At 39.6% G+C, this 23764-nt stretch overlaps 1 long non-coding RNA gene across 1 annotated transcript; it reads right to left on the bottom strand.

The window, feature by feature from the left end:
* Nucleotides 1-101: 101 nt before the first annotated feature.
* LOC103588986 lies at nucleotides 102-21823 on the bottom strand. Its single transcript, XR_550354.1, has 3 exons — nucleotides 21705-21823; nucleotides 5081-5222; nucleotides 102-528 (listed from the first exon to the last, which is right to left on the bottom strand). It is a non-coding gene; the product is annotated as an uncharacterized LOC103588986 (long non-coding RNA).
* Between the last annotated feature and the right edge of the window lie 1941 nt (nucleotides 21824-23764).

Here is a 23764-nt window from a genome sequence, read left to right as displayed (position 1 = left end):
TTTTATTTTATTTTTATTTATTTTTTTGCATTTTTTTTTAATAGCCTGCCAGTGCAAGGATCGAACCCTGGGCCTTGGTGTTACCAGCACCACGCTCTAACCAACTGAGCTAACTGGCCAGCCCCTGTTACACTCATGCTATCGCTTAAAAAACATTTCTTGTTCTTGAAATAAACTTACAATAAGTAACAGATCAAATATCTTGCAATCTAAAATAATTTAATGGAAATTCGGGATGAACATAAAACCACAGGGCCCCATCTTCCCTGGCTGTTTCCCTCAGGCTATCAACATGCGAAGCTCATCCCCAACCTCAAGTGACCTGCTATGACTTGGCATCCTCTCAAGCTGCTGCCGCCTTTGCTGCTCTCCTCTGCTGCCAAGAGTATTTAAGGAGTAGTTCTCCCTGACTGTATCCATTTCCTCCTCTTCCATTCACTGCTCAACCGCCTGCAGTTCCCGCTGCTCTCCTGCGATTGCTCTCTGCCCAGCTAGAGCAGAGCTGGCCGCTTGGAGCTTATGATAGACCTAAGGGAGAGAAACTTTGTACAGCCCCAGTAGGGTTATACATTCTCCGGGGCTGATATTAAAGGAACCCCCCCTTTGCAACCCCAGTAGTGGTCACCCACTCCCAGCCCCTGCCCCCAGAGTAGAAAGCAGGTGAGTTGGGCTGAGCGATGGGACAGGAGCAGGCATCATCAGAAAAATGAATGACATACCTGGGAGTAGTTATCAGGCTCGGCAGGAAACACTGATCATCTTTAATCAAAACCTTGTGTTCATTCTCTGAGAATCCATTTGTATTTTGAACAATCTGAATCTCAAATGATCTGAGTTCCCTAAAGCTACGATGATCGTATTCATTTAATTTCAACGAATAGATAAATTTGTTTGCTTTATAATAGCACTTAGTTTTTCATTAGAAAAATTTAAAGGAAGAGCTCCTCTGTCTTTTGTTGGCTTCCTAATTACACTAATTTTATTTGATTGATATATTAGGCTCTGGGGGAAAGGGAAAAGAGGAGAGGGAGGCTACAATACAATCCCTTATTCTCAGCTCCAGACGGCACAGGAAATCCTCAATTAAATTGTACCACTTCCGTCAGCTCTCAATAAAACACATGCATTATGTTTAATACCTTTAAACTCATTTATAATAATGGTCTTATGTGACAGGGTGAACTCATTCCTTCTAGACCTCCTTTTTATTACTATTGCAACATCATACATGCTTCTTGTGAAAAATCAGAAGTTCAGAAGAATGAATCCTGAAAAATTTGTTTCCTCCTGTCTGCCTCAGGTTTTCATTAGGAAACTTCTCTGTAACAGTTTCTCTCAGTTTGGGGAGGTAGACAAGAGGACATCTCACTCACAGCCAGGAAACTACACATTAAATATCGTGCTGGGACTTCTTCTTGACAGGGTTGAGAGGGATATAAGATTCTCCAAACCCAGGGGGGAATATTAGTGTGGTAACACAGCATCTCCGACAAGGGGGAAAGTCTGGCCATGGCCATGGTTTTGCTGTAGAATTTTTTCTTCTGATGCTAGGTCTGACTGAGAACAATGTCTTCCTTGTGTGTGCCCTTTCAGGAAGAGTTGGCTGGACGCTGACAATTAGTAGCTTGGCATGTAGCCTTCTGAGTTTGTGGCCCAATAAGGGTCTGAAATGGGTTTTCCTTCCACCTCTGTTCCTCAGCCTGGCCTGGGCCACCGTCCAGGTGAATGTTAGCTGAGGAAGAGCTGTTTCCTCTGGGAGGCCTTTCCTTCTCCATTATCCACGGCTGAGCAGCAAGCCACCTCGAGGCCCAGAAGGATCACAATTGGGGGGTGTACATCTACTCTGTGGTGAATATCTGAGAAGTGTCATTCCCACCCCCAGGAACTGCTCAGCTCCTTTTCAGAAGGTGGACCCACCCCAACTAGTTCCCCCATTCTCTATCCTGATCCTTACCTAGGGGTGGGCACTTCCCCCCAAACTGTGAGTGTCTGTGACCCCTGTGTGCCCTAGAGAGGTAGGTATTAAGGTCTCTGATCTGGTCTTTAGTTTCTCTTACGCTCAGAACATTGTGTTATCTTTGTTTGTGCTTCTACAACAGAATACTTGAGTGTGGGTAATTTATAAAGAACAGAAATTTATTTCCTCACTGTTCTAGAGGCTGGGGAGTCTAAGATCACAGCACCAGCAGGTTTGCTAGTCTGGTGAGAGATGTTCTTTGCTTCCAAGATGGTGCCTTACTCCTGCATCCTCCAGAGGGTAGAGACACTGTGTCCTTACATGGCAGGAGGCAGAAGGGCAAGCTCCCTGAATGCTGCCTGAAGCCTCTTTTTAAGGACCTTAATCCTATTCATGAGGGAGGTGTCCCCATGGCCTAATCACCTCTTAAAGACCCCACTTCCTAAACCATTACATTGGCAACTCCTGAGTTTTGGAGAGGACACATTCAAACCGTAGCACTGATCTGTGTTATCCAGGTCATTGACATCAGGTCTAAGCTGCCCATAGAGAAAGGTAGTAGAAATTTATCTTTCTTGTGCCCTTTGTATTACCATTGCACCTCGTACGCTGTGAATGTTCAATAAATAATTAACAAATTAGGAAGGGCCACTTAAAGTTTTAAGTAGTCTTAGACCTGATTCGTTAGTGATTTAACCTTTAGACTTTGCTTTTGTGTTTAGAGAGGAAATAGAGGAAAAGCTACGCTGTTTGGAGAAAAGTAGCTCTTGACCTTAAATCCTAACTCTAACTCATGTGATTTTGGACAGGTTAGTAATCTCTCTGGGATTGTATCTGCTTATCTACAAAAGGCAGATAATGATACTACTATCTCACAGAGTTATTAAGAGGATTGACTGTTATCACATATGAAAACACCAGCACAGGATATATTCTGAGTGTGTAACAAACACCATTCCCTTCCCCTGACCTTTAGGTGGTACGATGTGTATATATTTGTGTGAATATATGCATGTATATATATACACATACAGAGTTATGGTTGTTCATTTATACATCCCTCAATCCATCCATTGAACTAATAACAAACACTTTCCAAGTGCCTAAATCTTCCAAACATGATGCGAATCAATGGTGTTTACAAAAAAATGTAAGACATGATCCCTCCTCGGAGGAGAAATTTACTGATTCTCTTCACTGCCACCCTCTGCTTTCCAACTGTGGAGAGACAGGAGAGGCAGATAAAAGAGCTGGGGAGAAAAAGGTAAAAACAGAGAAAAATCTGTCTTTGTTATATTCTTGAAAACCAGTTGGTATAGAAATGAAGACTTGTGTAAAAAAATTAAAAAGTAACAGAAAATTATGCTGTTTATAGTGTCCCAGAGAAAATGTGGTATCACCTTCTGTCTGTAGGAGTTAAACAAAGTTAAGTTATCCTTTCGTTTTAGAAATATACTCTGAAGCTTTCAGCAAAATGAATAATATTTTGCTGCTTGTCCCGGTCTATTTTTCCATATGTTTCTTTGAATTGTTCTTGTCTGAGTTGACAGACATTTTCCAGGATATAATGAGTCCATATCATTCAGTTCATAAACTCTTCTTTTCATCATTATGGTGAGTAGTACCATGTTCCTTTGCACCAACTGGTTGTGTTACTATTGAAGCCAGGACATGGCCAGAGTGAGGGCTTTTTCAGTTTCCTTTACATACTTTTGCTACCTTTTGAGAAAGTGTTTTCTCAGCTTTAAATTTTGCATTAGGAACAGAGCCTGTATCTCTCTCAGGCATACCTGCTACTGACCTGTTACTGAACAAGAAATATTTGGACTTCTGTTTCTGCCTAACTTGGAAGGAAGGAGGAAGACATACTCATTAGATTTGCTTCAGAACGTCGAAGAGGATGGCATAGCAAGAATATTCCCCCAAACTCCTCTCTGCTCCCTCTACCACTTCTACAATGTGGGAGGAAGCTTGATTCTGACAGTTGTGGGTAGGGAGGAATTTTTTGCCACTCTTACCTGTAGTTATCTGTCACTGTTGGTGGCATGATTTTTGAATATGGAGATGGTTTCTTTTTAATGGGGAAAAATCCTCTATATCCCAAACTTAGCACATATTTTAGTGAGAGGAAAGAAGAAAGTCTGATAATGAAGGGTATCGTTGGTTTGGGACCCTGTCCTTGGCCCTAGTATTATCCAAGCTGATCCCAAAAGGTCATTCAGTCCCCAATAAGCTGCTTTTCCTTTCCAGAAAGTGCTTAGAGTCCTGCTGGGGAGGCTCAACTGACTTTAATCTGGGTAGTAGTGGGGCTGAAGAATAGCCTTTGTGCCATGCTCGAGGTCACAACTGCCAGCAGCCCCAGTGGCCTTTGTGGAGTATTCCCTGCCCTGACATTTTTAGTTTTAGTCTCTTGGGTACTTATGCTCCTGCCCCTCAAGTTCTTGGCATGGGGTCTTCAAACAAGGGCAGTTCTAAGTGATTCCTCACCCAGTGACCTGAGATCTCCTTTCTCTTCTTAGGTTCAGAACAAACAAATAGCCAGGATGAAAATGTATCAGAAAATAACTTCAGTGTATCTGTTGCTCTTACAGCAAGCTTGGGCATTAAAATAAAACACACAAACCAACAACAAATAAGCAAAGCATTAAGTAGGGCAGTTATTCTCAATTTTTTTAATCATCAAGGATCCTTTACTTTTATTTTTGTTAGTGGATATAATTTTGAGAGATGACATCTGCAAAGCAAACTCCATATTGCATTAATTTTTACTACCTCTTCAGGTTTCTCTTCATATCACACAAATATTTCCCTCTTTACTATAGTAATAAATATGTTTTCTGTTTTTCTTATTTAATAACAAAAGTAACAATCCCATAGAGCCTTAAACAGCACACTGTGGTGAACAGGGATTTGCTAAGTTGATAATGCTCCAGCCAAAAATAAAGAACTTCGACAATTTTGTTGATCTGTGAAGACTTATCATTTCAATTTAGCATTTAAAAAATGTAAAATTGCTGTAGGAATTCCCTTCCTCATTACTGTTTTCCCTAAACCCCAGGTTTCTGAGCTCCTCAAGATGGGATCCTTAATTAGAATTTGTCAAAAATAGATTTAGGCTTTTACCTTCCCATTTCCTGTAGCAGCTTCAATTTCCACGGTTTGGTGTTCATCGAGCAGTCAAAAAGATACAAACACAATGTCCCGTGATCCCAACACAGGGGTTTTCTATTGTGTCAAGTGTGCCAAGATTCTTGTAATACAGAGCCTGCAATGGAAAATGCGAGAGAAAAAAGGGTCAGGAAGAGAAGGACCCGAACCAAAAGAATGAGCGAAATTTAGCTTCTCCCTATAGATTTTCTCACTGTAAGCACCATTCACAGAAATTCGGTCTCCGTGGAGACGCGTGGGGGACATGGTGAGACTGCATATTCTCTGCAGATACCAAAGGCTATCTATACAATCTGGCGCTACATTTAGGAGTAGCAGAGGGAAAGCATTTGAGAAAAGCATTGAATAATTAATTGAGTACCCATCATGTGCATGGAACTATGATTTGTACATGAAGGATATAAAATATATAACAAACGATGATGAATAGGGGACCATTTATTTCCATGTGGGAGTCTTGGCAAACTTTAGCATTCTGCCTTTTCTTAAATCTGTAATATTACTTTTGAAAATATGAGAAAATGTCTCTGTTACAGATTTACATTATCCCGTGGTTAGGTAAAAAACAAAATGTTGTCGAATAGGAGATGGAATTTTCCTGAAACTTATTTTATAATAGATGATAAATGAGAAATCAAGGATTCCCAGAAACTGAATAAGAAATCATAACAGCCTTGCAGGCTGGTGACCAGAAATGAGGCAAAATTGGAGAGAGAGAGAAATAACTGAGAGAAGTGAGTGTTCGACGGTATGTTGATTTAATCAGGGGTGAAAGAGCTGCCTCTGCAGAAAGAAAAGAATGTGTTCAGAGGAAGAGAGAGAAAGGAACGATCTGGAAACAAGAACCCATTCAAGGAAGTTGACGTAGGTTATGACCAGGAACAGGAAGTTCATGGCGATGTCTATGAGAATCAGGGGAGACGAACCTATTGGGATGATAAAAATTCACTGTGCTGCAATTCTGCCTGAACTGGGGGTAAATCATTGAGCAGCCAGCTCAAAAAACTTTGCTTTCTTAACTACCAGTGGAATTGTGTGAGCAAGTTCTAGCATAGCCCTGGGGAATAAGCTTGGGTGTCCAGAAAATGATGAAAAATGAAAGAATTAAAAGCTTAACATTGGTTGAATTGGACTCAGGAAATGATATACTTGAATCGATTTCACAGCTTCTTAATAAATTAGAAAATTATTGGCCCCTGCTACTTACTCATTAGCCAGTCCAAGTGTGTAATGTTGTGTCCCTTTAACTTCTAGCAAACATGGACTGGGTGGAAAAGTCAGTGTTGATTTGAGATCACGCAATATGGGAAATGTGGGGTTGGCTTGTGCTGTGGCAACAAACAGGCATGGGAGAAAATGCGAGAAAAAAATTGACAACTCAAGAAAAAAATGCCTCCTTGTTTGCAATCTCTTGCTGAAACATGTCCTGTTGACAAATGTCTACCTCAATAAATAAGGTGAAATTACCATCCTAGGCATTTAAATGCCATATGTGTATGTCTATGAGTTCACATGCTAAACATTTGAAATGGTTTTCAAGCTACAGAATTAACTTTACATGTGACTCAACACAGTTTGATTCAAACTTTTTAAAAATTTTCACAAAAAATGTCAGTTGTAGCCAACATCGAAGAATCACACCATCCCCAAGCCACTCCATTTGACCCTTTCTTCAAACTAACGTTCAGGGTTGCCACAATGTGCTTGTAAACCCAAAGAGAAAAGTCATCCCACATCTTTGAGGTTTTTGACAGAAGGATTCTGGAGTATATATGGGAAAGGCTCAGCCATTTCTAGGTGGACCTGATGATATTAAAAGTTGGTCATCACTCCAGTCATGAAGCTGTGGATGCAGACCCTTGTTCTGTTTCTTAAGCAATTGGTTAAAGCCATTTAATGACATTGTGGTCAGAGACCTGGAGGGAGTAAACTGCCCCCTGCTAAGCTCTGTTTCTCAGCGAATATTGGTGAATATGTAACTGGCTTCATAAGAAGTACCTATTTATCATTTTACTGTCTATACCCACACTATACCAATTCTGCATGTATTTCTATTTTTCTTTGGAGGTCCCCCAAAAAATACAGAGGAAGAGTTTCCTGCTGCTAGCAACCCTCCCTGAAACCTAATGTCTTACAGCTCTCCTAGGTGGAATATCTGTCCTACTTCCCCTGCCCATTAAAATCTTTGTCTTCCTGCAAAATAAAAAGCCTCATGTCTTGATTGCTCAATAAAGTGTTGAAGTTCTTTCTCCTGGGTTTACATAATTTGGATTCCTAACACAGTTTAACTGCTGAGTTATTGGGTATGCTGTGGTGAGGGCCTCTTTTTAGTCTCTTTGAATTATGTGCTTGATTTACATATAAATTCTCCATCAATTCCATTTGCTCATCAATTCAGTCATTAGACAGCTATGTATTTTTTTTTTTTTTTTTTTTTTTTTTTTTTTTTTTTTTTTTTTTTTTTTTTTTTTTTTTTTTTTTTTTTTTTTTTTTTTTTTTTTTTTTTTTTTTTTTTTTTTTTTTTTTTTTTTTTTTTTTTTTTTTTTTTTTTTTTTTTTTTTTTTTTTTTTTTGGTCTTTTGTCTTTTTCCGTGTCCAGCAACGGATTGCAACCCTCAGTGTTGCCCCCGTACCGGACCGGGGACCGGCAACGGGATCGCAACCCTTGGCGTTGCCCCGGCGCCTCGCTCAGCCAGTGAGCGGCTGAGCGGGAACCGGTCTGTATGTGGGATCCGAACCCTCGGCGGGAGCGCCTCCATGCTTCCCAAGCGGCGCACTAGCGCAGTGCGCCACCGGGCCGGCCCGACAGCTATGTATTGATGACCTGCTAAATGCCAGGTGCTGTGCAAGGTGCTGGGAACACACTGCTCAGCTATTTAGATTTAGTCCAGTCGCCTCATAAAACTTACTACCTAATGGTGGACTATTACTGAATACTTATGAAAGCCGTGTATGTATTTCCCAAAAATACAGGTAGTGTATTTTCCTGCTCACTAGAAGACCCCTAAAAAATAACATGTGAGTTGAAACTCTGTTAAATAAAGTGTAGGTTTTAAATGCTGTCATGCCGTTTGCTATTTTAGGGAATCCTGGGAAGTTAATAATCAAATTCTAATTTCAGACATGAATTTGAACCTTTTCACTGATAATTTTTGTCATGTTGACCAATTTTATAATAGCTCAAAAAACTCAAGCATTTTAGAAAGTGCATAAAAGGAAACACTTTATAAATGGCATTGCTATTTTAAATTCCCTAGGGGTAATTCCTATTTAAAAGAATTCAAATATAATATTGTAAAGAACATAATTAGCCATTAACTCATTTTTAATAAATTTTGACTTTTAAATTATAATTTCCATATTGCAGAAAGCAAAACCTTTTATAATATAAAAAATTAAATAGATAAGGAAAAACAAAATGTAAATTATGGGAAAACATGCATTGTTATAATGAAAAGGAAAATCCAAGCAGTCCAGTACACAAAACACTTTACCTCTTCTGTTCTGCAGAAGCAACTTTGCCCAGACCTTCCCTTGGGATCTGTGTTCTGGCATGTATTAGTCTGCTTGGGTTGCCATAACAACATACCCCAGACTGTGTGGCTTAAACAACAGAAATTTGTTTTCTCACAGTTCTGGAGGTTAGAAATCCAAGATTAAGGTGTCAGCAGGTTTGGTTTCATTTTGAAAGCTCTCTCCTTGGCCCCCTTCTCCCTGTGTCTTCACACGGTCTACCCTATCTACCTGTCTGTGTCCTAATCTCCTTTTCTTATAAGGACACCAGTCATATTGGATTAGAGCCCATCCATATGACCTCTTTTTACCTTAATTACCTCTTTAAAGACGCTTTTTCCAAATACAGTCACATTCTGAGGTACTGGGTGTTAGGACTTCAACATATGAATTTGGGGGGGCAGGAGAGAGAACACAACTCAGCCCATAATATAGCATATCTCTAGACTAGAAAAATTCCAGTTCAAAAGTAAATAGCTGTAGGAGTCAGACATGATCTTTTTTTTTCTTCCTCCTATAAAAACTTTAGTGTAGATTAGGTTATCAGGTAACTGCTATGTTCAGAATAGGCACTTTCTAAAGATCTGCTGATGAAAATAAATGCCCCCAAATCAGTTGCATTTATATTCTCCAACAATGAGCTAACAGAAAGTGAAATCAAGAAAGTAAGCCCATTTACAACAGTCACACAAAAAATAAAATACTTAGGAATCAATTTAACCAAAGAGGTGAAAGATCTCTATAATGAGAACTACAAACCACTATTGAAAGAAATTAAAGAAGACACAAAACAATGGAAAGACATTCTATGTTCTTGGATTGTAAGAATTAACATTGTGAAAATATCTATACTACCCAAAACAATCTACAGATTCAATGCAATTCCCATCAAAATACCAATGACATTCTTCACAGAAATGGAAAAAGCAATCTCAACATTCACATGGAATAGAAAAAGACCCTGAATATCCAAAGCAATAATGAGCAAAAAACATAAAGCCAGAGGCATAACACTACCTAACTTCCAATTATACTACAAAGCTAAAGTAACCAAAACAGCATGGCACTGGCATAAAAATAGACACTCAGACCAGTGGAGCATAATAGAGAACCCAGAAATCACTCCTCAGGCTTACAGCCATCTGATATTTGACAAAAGGAACAAAAATCTACATTTGTGAAAAGAGTGCCTCTTCAATAAATGGTGTTGGGAAACTTTGATATCCATATGCAGAAGAATGAAACTAGACATGTGTCTCTCTCCATATACTAAAATAAATTCAAAATAGATTAAAGACTTAAGTATGAGACCTGAGACTGTAAAATTACTAAGGGAAAATATAGGTGAAACACTTCAGGAACTAGGTCTGGGTACAGATTTTATGAACATGAGACTGAAAGCACAAGCAACAAAAGAAAAAATAAACAAATGGGACTATATCAAACTGAAAAGCTTCTGCACAGCAAAGGAAACAATCAACAGAGTGAAATGACAACCGACAGAGTGAGAGAAAATTTTTGCTAACTATATATCCGACAAGGCATTAATGTGCATAATATACAAGGAACTCAAGCAATTATACAGTAAAAAAACAAATAACCCAATTAAAAAATGGGCAAAGGAACTGACTAGACATTTTTCAAAGGAAGACATACAAATGGCCAACAGGAACATGAAAAAGTGCTCAACATCACTAGTCATCAGGGAAATGGAAATTAAAACCACATTGAGATATCACCTCACCCCAGTTAGACTGGCTATAATCAAAAAGAATGAGAATAATAAATGCTGGTGAGGGTGTGGAGAGAAGGGAATGCTCCTACTCTGCTGGTGGGACTGTAAGTACAACCACTATGGAAAACAGTATGGAGGTTTCTCAAACAACTACAGATCGATCCTCCATATGATCCAGCAATCCCACTTCTGGGTATACACCAATCTCAAAGGAATGGAAATCATCATGTTGAAGATATACCTGCACTCCCATGTTCATCACAGCTCTGTTCACAATAGCCAAGATATGGAACCAACCTAAATGCCCATTGATGGACGACTGGATAAGGAAAATGTGGTATATATACACCATGGAATTCTACTCTGCCATAAAAAAGAATGAAATTCTCCCATTTGCAACAACATGGATGAGCTTGAAGAAATATGTTGAGGGAATAAGCAAAGCACAGAGGGATAAATGCCATATGTACTCTCTCATAAGTGGGACCTAAGAGATAAAGAAGAAAGGAAAGAAAGTCCACAGTGGAGCATTGGACCTGAAGAGGGAGAGAACATACCTAGGGGTACAAAGTGGAGTAGGGAAAGGGGGATGGGAAGGGAGGTCAGGGATGATTGAGGGTATAATTGGGTGGGGGACATGAGGTATAATCACAATTTGTGGTAATGGACATGCTGCCAGTATGGATCTGGCCAGCACATCTTAGGAATGAGTGGTCACAATTTGCTTTGTACCCCATGAATAATCATAACCAATAAAAACAAACCAAAACGTTTAAAAAATAAATAAGTAAATAATAAACTTGGAAAAAAAATCAGTTGATGATATAACAGCTCCCACCTTGGACAGCAGAGAGTAAAGGAATGGAAAATGGACCCAGAAAATGGGTGGAAGAGTAAGGCTGGAAAATCCTGCGTAGGAACAGCTTCAAGAAGGTGTGCTCCCAGATAGCTGAACAGAGGGAATGGAAGGGCTGCAGAGAAAGCCTCCCAATGCCACAGATGGAGAGGGAACTCAGGAGTCCAATTACACAAGTGGAAGGGGGCAACCAAAGCTGAATTGTGATTTACAAATTTGCCGTGATGGAGAATGACTGATGATAAGCATTAAATGGTAGCATTCTTCTTGTTTTCCAATTTCTTTTCTATTTGATTTTTTTTTGGCCATGATTCTGAGCTAAATTAGCACTTTGGAGACATGGTCCTAAGATAGTCTGTTGATTTGGGAAACAGTTTTAATGAATGATGAGGAGGTGGTAGAAGGAAAAGTAAAAATAGTTTGAAATATAAAGCATTTTAAATGCCTAGGAGGAAAATCCAGTAGTAGGGATGAATATTTTTCTCTCATCAAATTTTAAGGAATTCATTCTTAATGTGTTTGGTTGCTGATGATGTGTTTTTGCTCATAGTGGGCATTCTATAAATATTTGTAAATATTATTTACTTTACGCTTGCCAATAACTTTCACGTAAATGAGTAACAATTCGATTTTCAAAGGGATTAAGATGTGCTTTCGCTGCATCCTCTCCTATTGCCAACAGGCAGGAGGATTTAGATTGGCAGATAGGGTTATAGTGAAGCGGAAAGAAGAAGGTGGCATAAAATGCAGCATCTCAGTTGGTTACAGCACAGTGTTTCTATACCACCAACATCAAGGGTTTGGATCCCCTTACTGGTCCAGCAAAAAATAAATTAAAAAGTAAAACATAAAATAAGATAAAATATAGCATCAATTGACAGAACGACGAATTGTTAGGTAGATATGAAAGGGTAGAATATCCTTTAGGATATTCTGGGCATCAATAGCCAGAAGGGTCAGGTCCAGGACTTGGTTTGAGAAGAGCGCTGGGCTTCGGGACTCTGTACCGGGAGAGAAGGGCTACGAGAGATGACGAGCTGCCCCAGAGCCCACTGAGGGAGTAAGAGATTAAACATGTATTACCTATCAAAAGTCTTAAAAATTCTGAATGTTGAAACCCTGGTTGTATTACCTTTAAAAAATTTCATAAAGTCTGAATTCTGAAACCTGGTCCCAAAGGTTTCAGATAAGGGACTATGGACTTGGACCAATTTCCACTCCCACCAGCAAGAGGTGGTGGTGGCCTTGGCTCCATATCCTCATCCAGACTCTCTAATTTAGAGAAACTTTCATAAACCTGATGGAGATATATTAGTTTGTAATAGTGTACCTTAATTATTTTCTATAGATTGAAATGTCTCTCAATCTATCCCATCTTTTAACTTTATTTATAATGTCTTAGATCATACAGAAGACTTTAATTTTGATGTAAGCTGCCTTATCAAGTTTCTTTGTGGCCTTTGCTTTTTGTCTTTTTTAGGAAGATCTTCCCTACTTTGAGGTCATTTGTATATCCAATCATATATTTTCTAACAATTTCATAGTTTTGGTTTTTCATGTTTAAGCCTTTTATAGAATTGCAATTTATACTCGCATAATGTCCTTTGGAGTGAATCTGAGTTTCATGTGTTTGGATGTTGTATTTTGCAAATGGCTGGCCTTGTCCTAACGTCATTTACTAAGTGGTACATTCCTTCTCTACTCATTTAAAGTGTCACTTTTATCATATACTAAATTTTGGTATATATAGTGATTCACTTTTGGACATTTTTCTCTTCCATTGTTTTATTTTTTTATTTATTTATAGCTACACTGATAATGCAACATTTTAATTTCCATAGCTATTTAACAGCTTAAAAAGGTGTTCTTCTATTTCCCTTTTAACAGATTTAACATTGTCAGCTACATTTTACATCCTGAAACACAATTTTTCTTGTATTCTGTGATACCACATTTTTTTCCTCTTCTATTACCACTCTTTTTCCATATTTTCTATAGGCTTCTCTACCTTATCCTATCCTGAAAGATCAAAGTTTCTTTTGGTTTTTCCCCAGACCAGCTTTCTCCTCACTCTAGGCTTCCTGAGCTCACATAGCATCAACATGATGCTACTCAAAACTTCTTTTCTCGCCCAAGTTTTTCTGCTGAATTTCATAGCAATCCATCCATCGCTGCTTAGATGTTAAGTTTAAAATGGAACTTATCATTTTCCCTGCCAGACCTAATTCAATAAATGGCACCCATTTGACATGTCTGAAATGTGGGTGTCATCCATGACTGTCTTATCTCTTATTCTCATCCCGTAGTAAATCCCTCACTTTCTCCTTCAATCCATCACCGAATCCTATTGCTGACATTTTCTAAACGACTCAAACCTGCTCATGTCTCCTGTCCACATTACTTCCACCCTCACTCAAGCCACCATACTTTTCCTCCTGGTCTTCCTGTCTTCAGACTTCCCTCCTCTGGCCCCCACACAACTCCTAAAGTGATGTTTTAAGATGCAAATTTGACCGTGTCCTTTACTGTTTAAAACTCTTCAACATCCCTGCCTTTCTCTTAGAACAAAGTTCCAATTCCTTATGTGATTAGAAGGCCCTGTCCTGTCTTCACTTTCTACAACTCCAGCCAAACTGAGCTTGCTCTGGTCTCTGGAATGAGCCATGCCCATCTTCACTTGTGTGCCCTTGTGACAGATGTCATCTCAGCTTGTAAAACTTTTGCATCCCCAGTACCCTCTCTTTTTACTGGAGTATCTCCTACTCATCTCAGGTATCCCCCTCTTTATCAGAGGACCTCTTACTTATCCTTTACACCTCATTTCAGGTGTTACTGTCTTCAGGGAGAAGCCTTTGTTGAACTAAAAATCTGGTTTCCATTTCTCTCCTATATGCCCCCAAATCACCATGAATTGTCCCTATCACATTGCTTGTCCCTTTGTGTTGTGATCACATGTTTAGTTGTCTACATCCAGCACTAGACCATTTTGCCAGTGGGAATATAGTACTGCTATTTCAATCCCCTACTTGCAAACCTTCAATAATCTCTCATTCTCTAATGAGTAAAGTTTAAATTCCATACTTAACTTTCTATCATTTTATACTAAACTGCCATATGGAGAAAATATATTATTCCTTTCCCATATCTTGTATTCCCATCATACTGAACCAACCAGTCGGTTCCTCAATATAACATGTGTCTTCCTGGTTAAGGACAAAGGAAATCTCCTACATTATGCAAAATCTTCCCAAATTCCCCCAAGTGAAAGTAATCTCCCCTTTCTCTGAATTTCCACTGTGCTTTTTCCACCTTTAGAGCTCTTGTTGCATCTTTCTTCTTATTACTATTATTGTGCTGTCACTCATAACTGGGAGCTGAATCCATAAATAAACAATAGAGAGAGAGAGAGAGAGAGAGAGAGAGAGAGAGAGAGAGAGAGAGAGAGAGAGAGAGAACAATCACAATAATACATCAAACTTTTAGAAGGAGAGAAGAACTGTGCTTGCTAGAGGTGGAAAAGGGGAAGGCAGGGGGAGAGGGAGAGGGGTTAACAAGAAATTGGTTAACATGTGCTAAGGATGATTATGTAATTTAATGATGAATAGGCTAACTCTCCTTATTTAACCATCACACATTATACACAACTATTGAAAGTCAACTCTGTACCCTACAAATATGTATAATAAATTATCCATAAAAAAGAATAAAATAAAATAAAATATTTTAAATTGTATATATATATGTATATATATATATATAAAACTATTATCAAAACATGTGTCTTATATTTGCTTCCAAGTGTGTGATTTTTGAAGGTTGCGACCACATCTTATTGATCTCTGTCAACCCCAATAGTAAGTTGAGCAGTTGAGCACACACCACTGGATTCTTCTAGTAACATATACTCAATAAAAGTGTAGTGGATTGAATTATGTTCCCCCAAAACTCGCTAAAGCTTGAATTGTGTCCCCCGAGATTTATGTATTAGAAACTTAGTCCCCACTGTGACTGTTAAGAAGGTGGGAAATCCTATTATGATAATCGAAAGGTGGAGCTCTGAAGGGGTGATTGGATTGTAGGACTGTTCAGTAGTGAATGGATTAAAAATGGTGGTCAGGGGCGTGGTTCTGAGGGCTTTAAAAGAAGAGGAGAATCTGTCTCTCTCTGCTTCCACCATCTTGCAATTTGAGACCCCTGGGTCACTGTCGCCACCACCAGATAGACTTTGGACTTCGCAGCCTCAGAAACTAAGCAATAAATTTTGTTTCTTTATAAACCACACAGTTGTAGGTATTTTTTTTTTATAAGCAACGAAAACAGACTAATATGATAAGTTTTTTTTTTCCAATGAATATTTCTTCAATGAATTTAGTGCCTGTAAGGTCATTGAGAAATTTATCATCCTAGAGATGCAGCGAGGGAAGAATTGTATTTTCTATGCCATTAGTAGAGAAAATAGGCAGTTGAATTGGAAAAGAAAGAAAATGACTAACAGTGGTAATTTCTGAGTCATAGGTCATAGGCTATTTTTTAAAAAGCAGATTTAGGAAGAAAATGAAGAAGCTGAAATAAGGTTGCTCCTCTTAGATTATTTTCATAACTAATAAATTGCAGAAAGTGTGATCATTTCAAATGCTGTGCTTAAAAGAACACTCCAAAGTATGTGGTGAATAATGGTACCTCTGCAGACAAGTTAGTATTTTAGACTTGGTAGTCTTAGATGAACATAGACAGAGACATAGATAGAGATGTAAACATAGATATCACCTTAAATTTTTCTCAAGCTGCAAGTGGTGAAATATTTAGATCAGGGAGGAGATAGTTGACAGTCACCTGTAGGAAACACAGACACTGTGTATTAAATTTGTTAGGACTCTTCCTATGATAAGTAACAGAAAGCCAACTTAAATGACCACAGGCTAAAAGAGAATTCATTGACTAACATAACTAACTGCATTAGTCACCTTGGGCTGCCATAGACTGGGTAGCTTGTACAACAGAGATTTATTTTTTCAGAGTTCTGGAGACCGGAAGATCAATACTGACTGTTGGAATTTGACTTCTAAGAGATCATCATTGTGGTTGTGCATGTACTTCTGTGGCCACTCCTTCCTGGTCTCCTTTGCTGGATCCTCTACAATTTCCCAATATCTAAACATTGGAGGACCCCAGAGTTTAGCCCTTAAGTCTATTCTAATTCCCTAAGATCTCATGCTCTCCCATGGCTCTCAATATCATTTCATTCATCTATGGCTCTCCAGAATTGTGTATAAACTGACTACATGATATTTCTATTTAAATGTTTCATAGATAGTATAAAGGTAACATGCTATCTGGTATCACTTTAATTTACAGCAATTAAACTCAAATAGGCCCCAGTGCTCTTGGCCATCAGATCACATACTTTTGGGCTCTTTACTCTCCTAGGTGACTATTTTATATATTCTCTCCTCAAACCTCCACCACTTTCCCTACTCTCTCTCTTAGTCAATACTCTCAATGCCAATGTGAATACAACCTTGCAGCACCATTGCATGCCACCTACCAGCGCCTGTACCATTTACTCTGCCTTCCCTTCTGTTCCTGTGGATGGACCTTCCATGCTCCCTTCCAGAGCCGATAACTCTATGATAGTTTTCTATCACTGCTGAAACAAATTAGCACAAAATTTATTAGTTCACGTTTCTCTAGGCAGGTTTGGATAGGTACTCTGCTAGGAGTCACACAAAGCTGAAAGTAAGGTATCAGCAAGACTGAGCTCCTCTCTGGAGGCTCTGGGGAAGAATCCTCTTCTAAGCTCATTCAGACTGTTGGCCAAATCCAGATCCCAGCAGTTGTAGAACTGAGGTGCCTGTTTCCTCGCTGGCTGTCAATTGGCAGTGGGAGGGGGGGCACCCTTAGCTACTAGAGACCTCTCTCTGGTCCTCACTCATGGGCTGTATGACCCAGAGCCAGTAGCAGTGTGTTGAATCTCAAATCTGGAATCTCTCTGGTTTTTCTTTCTGCTGTATCTCCCTTTTGCTTCCAGCCAGAAAAAGTTGTCTGCTTTTAAGGGGTCATGTGCTTAGATTGGGTACACTCAGATAATCCAGGATAAGTCTCCCTACTTTAAGATCCATAACCTCTATCATATCTGCAATGTCTCTTTTGCCATGTAATATGACATACTCTAAGGTTCCGTGGATTAGAGTGTGGACATCTCTGGAGGACCATTCTGTGTATCACACACTCCATTTGTGCTCCAGAAATTTCCCCCTCTCTCTTCTGCGTCACTAATCATTCCTCTCAACTGGGTCTTTTTCATCAGTACACAAAATGCTGACATTTCTCCCTTGTTAAAAATGTTCTCTTGACTCTACTCTCCCTTCCAATTGCTGCCCCTATTTCTCTGCTCTCTTTGGGGAAAAATACCTTTGAAAGAATTGCCTGTACTCTCTGTTTCCAATTCTTCTTCCATTCTCCATATTTCATCCTTCCTACCACACCGAACCTGCTTTTGTCAAGGGCACAAATGATTACACATTCTAAGTTTAAGGGCCAATACTCGGTCTTCATCTAACTTTCATTTTACACAGGTGATCATTGAAATATCTCATTGCCTTGCAAGATTCCACTGTATTAGTCCATTTCTGTTGCTTATAACAAAACTGGAACAGGTGATTTATAAAAGAAAACAAAATTTATTGCTTACAAGTTTTGGAGGCTAGGAAGTCCAAAGTCCAGGGAACACATCTGGTGAGGGTCTTGGTGGTGGCAACAATGATGGCAGGATATCACATTGTGAAAATGGCAGAGCAGAGAGAGAGTGGCAGACTGTCCTCTTCTTATAAAGCCCTCAGAACCACGCCCCTCGCCACCATTTTTAATCCATTCTCTACTGCACGGTCCTACAATCCAATCACCTCTTCAAGGCTCCACTTTTCAATTACCATAATAGGATTTCCCATCCTTTTAACAGTCACAGTGGGGGCTAAGTTTCTAATACATAAAACTGGGGGGACACAATTCAAGCTTCAGTGAGTTTTGGGGGGACATAATTCAGTCCACTACAACCACCCTCTCTTGGTTTTTCTTGGATCTCTTGGAGGCTCATTCTCAGTCTTTTTGCTGGTTCTCCCTCATATTCCTGATGACTTAATCATGGATTGCCTGTGGCTTTTCCATCTGCACTCACTCCCTTGGTAATCTCATCCAGTTTCATGGCTTTAATACCATGCATATATAATGACTTCTAAATTTATATCTATAGCCAGATCTGCCCTCCTGGACTCGAGGCTTATATATTTAACTGCCTATTCAACATCCCCATGTAGATATCTTAAAGTCAAAGTTAACATATTCAATATGAAACTCTTCATCTTTCCCACAAAACCTGCTCCTCCCACTGTCTCTTGGTCAATGCCAGCTCTGTTCTTTCACTTGATAGAACCCCAAATGATGGAGATGTCCTTGGCTCCTGTCACTAATCTCCCTCCCTTATACTTAAAATCCAATCCATTTAACAAATCCTATTGTTTCTAACATTATAATACAGCCAGAAGACAATCACTTCTAGCCACATCCACCAAAAGCATCCTGGTTAACACCACCATGATCTCTGGCCCGTTTGATTGCAAAACACCCTTTATTATTCCTCCTTCTTCCACCCTGACCTCCACACAGCTGCCAGAGGGGTCCTGTTAAAATTTAAATCAGATCACCTCACTCCACTGCTGATAGCCTATTTCATGCCAAAGGAAAGCCAAAGTCCTTACAATGACCTAGAAAGCCCTGCATGATCAGCTCCCCCTGGACCCACTGCCATCTCCTCCCACTTACCAGCCAACTCACCCTTCAGAGCCTTTGCACTTGGTGTTCGCCTGCCTGTGACACTCGTCTCCTACTCTTCCCTCAAAAGCTTCAAGTTTATGCTCAAATATCACCTTGGCAGTGGGACCTTCTTTGCATACTCGATTTAAAATTGCAAGCCCCCATGTGACCAGTGACCTTTCCCTGTCATATTTTTCCTTCACAATATTATTATCATCCAATACCATATATTTTTCATTTGTTGTTATGATCTCTCTCTCCTCAGAAGAACCTAAGCTTCACGAGGGCAAGGAATTGTGCATGTGTGTGTGTGTGTGTGTTTCAGTGTGTGTGTGTTTGCATGTGCTGCCTTATCTCCAGCACCTAAAGTAGTGCCTGGTACAGAGTAGATAATCAATAAATGTCTGTTTCTGTGGAATGAAGGTCCAGAATTGCTCTTCATTCCACCTCAAAACCAGGTTCTTCTCTCAGTCTTCCCCTAATCAGTAAACAGCAGCTCTATTCTAGTTTGCTCAAGCCAGGATCCTGTGGATTGTTCTGATTCCTCTCTTTCTCTCACACCTCACATCTTCAAATCCTGCCAATTCTATCTACAAACAGACACCCCCATCTAGAATGTGGCCCTGTCACCTTCTGCACAGCTCTCCCTAAGTCCAAGCCACGATGGTCTCTCACCTACATTATCGCAATGGCCTCCTCACAGGTCTCCCTGCTTCCACCCTTGCTCCCCAGGAGTCTATTCTCCAAGCAGAAGAGGGACAAATCCCTTTGGAATGTGTCAGGTCATAGTCTCCAAACCTCCAATAGGTTTTCCATCTTGGCATACAGTCTAAACCTTTTAGGTGGCCTACAAGACACTTCCTGATCTTGTCTTAGACACACCTCCATGGAAATATTTCTTCCCTTCCGTCATTCTCTTCCAGCCACCGTGTTCCCTTTTCTGTTCCTTGAATATGCCAAGTATCTGCCTGTCTTAGGGCCTTTACAGTGCTTCCTCTGCCTGGAAAGCAAAGATACACGTGGTGTGCATCTTCTCTTCCCCCAGGCCGCTGCTCAAAGTTGCTTTAGCAGAGTGCCTCTCTGATCATCTTACCTAAAACAACATGCACACGTGCACACACACACACACACACACACACACATTACTCTGTCCCCTTACCTTTCTTTCAAAGCTCTTATCACCACCTGACATTCTATATTTACTTATTATTATTACCTGTCTCCCGCATTCTCCAAAATGTAAACTCCATGGGAGAAAAGACTGTTTTGTTTACTGCTGTATCTTCATCAGCAAAGATGAACCCCAACAGCTACGAGGTTGCTTAACCCTAGCACCTAGGATCTTAAAGAGATACAAATATGTTGTTCTTCAAAGAATCAATATTAATATTTTATAAACGGCTCTGGACTTTTTTGAGTGTAGTGCCTACCCCTAAAATGTGTTCTGTGTCTAGAGCCATGGAGAAATTTGATTGGCCAGAGTGGTGAGTCACATGCCCCTTATGGTTCTGTTGTGGTGGGAAGGCTATGCAATCCACAGGTAGAGGAAGGAAAGTCCCCCCCCCCAAAAAAAAAGATTCTGTTAGCAGAATTTGGAGTGGGGATGGGGGAGAAGGGGGAGGATCTGGGGGAGGCAGAAACAACAGATGGCCACCATGGAGATTTTCCAGAGTGGGAAGAGAAACACAGGGATAGCTGGGGCCCTGGTAGAGGAGATAGCCCTAAATAACTGTACCTTCACACACTTTGGGAGAAGATGTGCTGATGCCCCAGGCATGCCTGCATGGCATCACTATGCCCTGCTTCTGGAATGACTCCCTTGGCGATTGCAGGAGGGATCTCCCTAGCATAAATAATCCTGAGGCTTCTCCACAGAAACTGGAGGAAAGACAGAAAAGCAGAGACCAGCAGCATGAACCGATGCAGGATTTCTATTTTTCACTGCACATAATATTGCTCACTGGCTCATTTGCACAATTCTGCATCCACAGCTATCAGGATTAATTAACCACTCATTTTTGGGTAAGGGTAAAGGGAATTAGTTCAAAAATAAGCAACAGCTGTGAAGTGGGCATATGCATATACACTCACATACAAAAACAAAATAGAAATCTTGCTGCTATTATTTAGCTTAGGGCTTTTTGTTTATTTTTTATATATATACCTATCCACAAGGTATTTTAAATTTTTAAAATTTATTCCTGAATCTAGAAAATGTTTCTTGGGTTCTCCTGAGAATGGGGTGCCCAGGCTAACCACAAGCACACACACATTCTTCCCATAGTACAGTACTTTAAAATTAATAGCACATGCAGAGGAAAAACTAAACCCTTTGACGTCACTCTCGAAATGAGGAAACATAAACAGAGAAGGCTCCACTCCAGTAAGCTGCCAGAGTTGAAGCCGATTGGTCTCTGCTTTTCCTTGCCTGTGGCAACTGACAGCACCTCCCAGCCTCGCAGGCCGGCTGCCTGCTCACCCAGCCAGTCGGTCGGTCTGGGCACTGCAGCAGGCTCGGCTCTGTCCCAGCACTCGTCTGGGAGGAAAGTGGTGTACTCACCCAGAGGAGTCTCTCTTTCTACCTTCCTTCTTTCTCAGTCTGCATGCTTTTATGTTTCTTTCTTTTTTTTTTTTTTTTTTTTTTTTTTTTTTTTTTTTTTGACTTACTTATATTCCTAATCCTGGATGAAGTTGCTGGATTCTGCAGCACAAGTCTTCATGAACAAGCAGCACCGCTCAGAGATTTCACGGCATTCAAAGGTCACAGAACTGCCACTATGGTTAAATGTCTTGTTTAATGGTTGAGGTATGTACAAAAAATTTAAGCGGCAAGCTCATTTTTCTTAAGAGAAGAGTCACAGAGAGATGGCAGGATTTTTATTTAAGATGAACCTGTACATATATATAGATATATATATTTGCCTGATTGTTACTACAGCAACCAGCTTTTGAATTTCCTTCCTTTTTCTGGGCAAACTGACTAAACATTATCACTTATCCTGAATTAACTGTTTGAGGGCAACAGGGTTTCATTCCAAGTGGTGTAATGAGAGACTCAGGCACTTTCACTGCCTGTGGAGCCCTCAGTAAGGAGGGGGTTGCTGTTTTTTATTTTGGAATGAGTGCAATATTTCTTCTGCAACTTAAATCTTAGAGTTGGGTCATTTTTATTTTTGGTGGGACAGGATAGGAAAACGTTGGTAAAGGGATTGGTGAGGGCTGTGGAACAGAGGAGAAGAAAATCAGTTTTTTTCTTGAGTTTGTCATGTTGGTTGATAACAGACCAAGATGAAGAAATTAGTAGGAGGAAAGGAAGAAGCTGGTAGTGAGACAGGGGGTAGAAAATTCAATAGAAAGTGTCCAAAAAAATGCATTCTTAAGGACAATTTGCTTTACCACTTTGTTGCATTAAAAAAAATGTTTTGTATTTAGAAGTCAACAGGGGAAATGCAGGTACTGAGTTACATGATCAGTGATTTAGAACTTATTATTTATAAAAGAAAATAAAAACTTCTTTATTACCACTGCAAATTTGCTAATTATCTTTTCCCACAATTGTTGAAAGCAGAGTCAAATATTTAATTAAGGACTTAAGTGATTGAGCCTGGGGACTAATTAATCATCTAAAAATTCTGTTCTTCATGTGCTCTATCCAGAGTGACTATTGCAATGTTAGAGTAAACCTCTTTGCACCAGAAAGCAGGCATATGCACTCATATACAGTAAACACATTAAATACTGCAGAAAGCAGGGCAATTAAACACAAGACTAATGTTGTTTTCAGTGGCACATTGTTATGTGTCAAGGGGGGCCCCTCCTAAAAATTATTCCTATCCAAAGAGTCAATTTTTGTAAAAGCAATTCAAGTACTATATAGTTAACATGGATTTCGTTATTACTCTTCTCAAAGTTATGCAATAGCAAATAAGACAGAATTATTTGAAGCCATTACCCTGTTCCAAAATTTCTTGCTTGATTTTCTTAAAGTTTCTATCTTCAACACTGAGAACCAGAAATCCTTAAAAGTGGGTCATGTTAGCAGTAATATTCAGCAAGGTATCAAACACAAAGTGCATTTCAAAGGGTTAACAAAATTAACTGCATAAGACTGTAATGTACCAAGTTAAGAACTGCAAAAATATTAGCTCTGAAATGCAGAGGATGTGCTGTGAATGGACAATTGCTTTTCTGCAGTGCCTAGTGGGAAAACAAGGACTTTGTGTGTTGCAAATGCATAACTGCAGCTCCTCCATTTCCTCTGCTTTATCTTTTATTACTGGCTGGTAAAACAAAGACGGGTGTCAGTCTTGATTGACATTTTCTGTAATAAAATGAAGTCACTTTTTTTCTCAAGTAGAAGCCCAGAATTCACTAGTTGCAACTCCAAAACCTGTATCCTCTTTATAAGTATTTTTGCCTGACACTGTAAGCTGTCTGATTTCAGAGCGTACTCACTCGACTGAACAATATGTGACAAAAGCAGTGGTGACTATATGACAGTAAATTAGCTGTAAGAAACTCCTCTTTTAATCAAGTTACTTAGGACGAGGGTAGAAAAATCCAAGATGTGTCAGGAACAGACATAAACTTAGGGAAAATAATTACACCAATGTGTCTTTTAATGCCTGACATGGTGTTCAGTACAAAGCTACCCATTGTCAGTTCTTGATTAAAAACCTGGTCAAAATGTTTGAGAATTTACTACCTTTTGTATGTTGTAAATTATA

Source organism: Galeopterus variegatus, unplaced genomic scaffold (assembly GCF_000696425.1).
Source record: "Galeopterus variegatus unplaced genomic scaffold, G_variegatus-3.0.2 Scaffold634, whole genome shotgun sequence".
Classification (NCBI taxonomy): domain Eukaryota; kingdom Metazoa; phylum Chordata; class Mammalia; order Dermoptera; family Cynocephalidae; genus Galeopterus; species Galeopterus variegatus.
The sequence above is the reverse complement of the archived record's forward strand: the minus strand, read 5'-3'. Positions and strand labels throughout refer to the sequence as shown.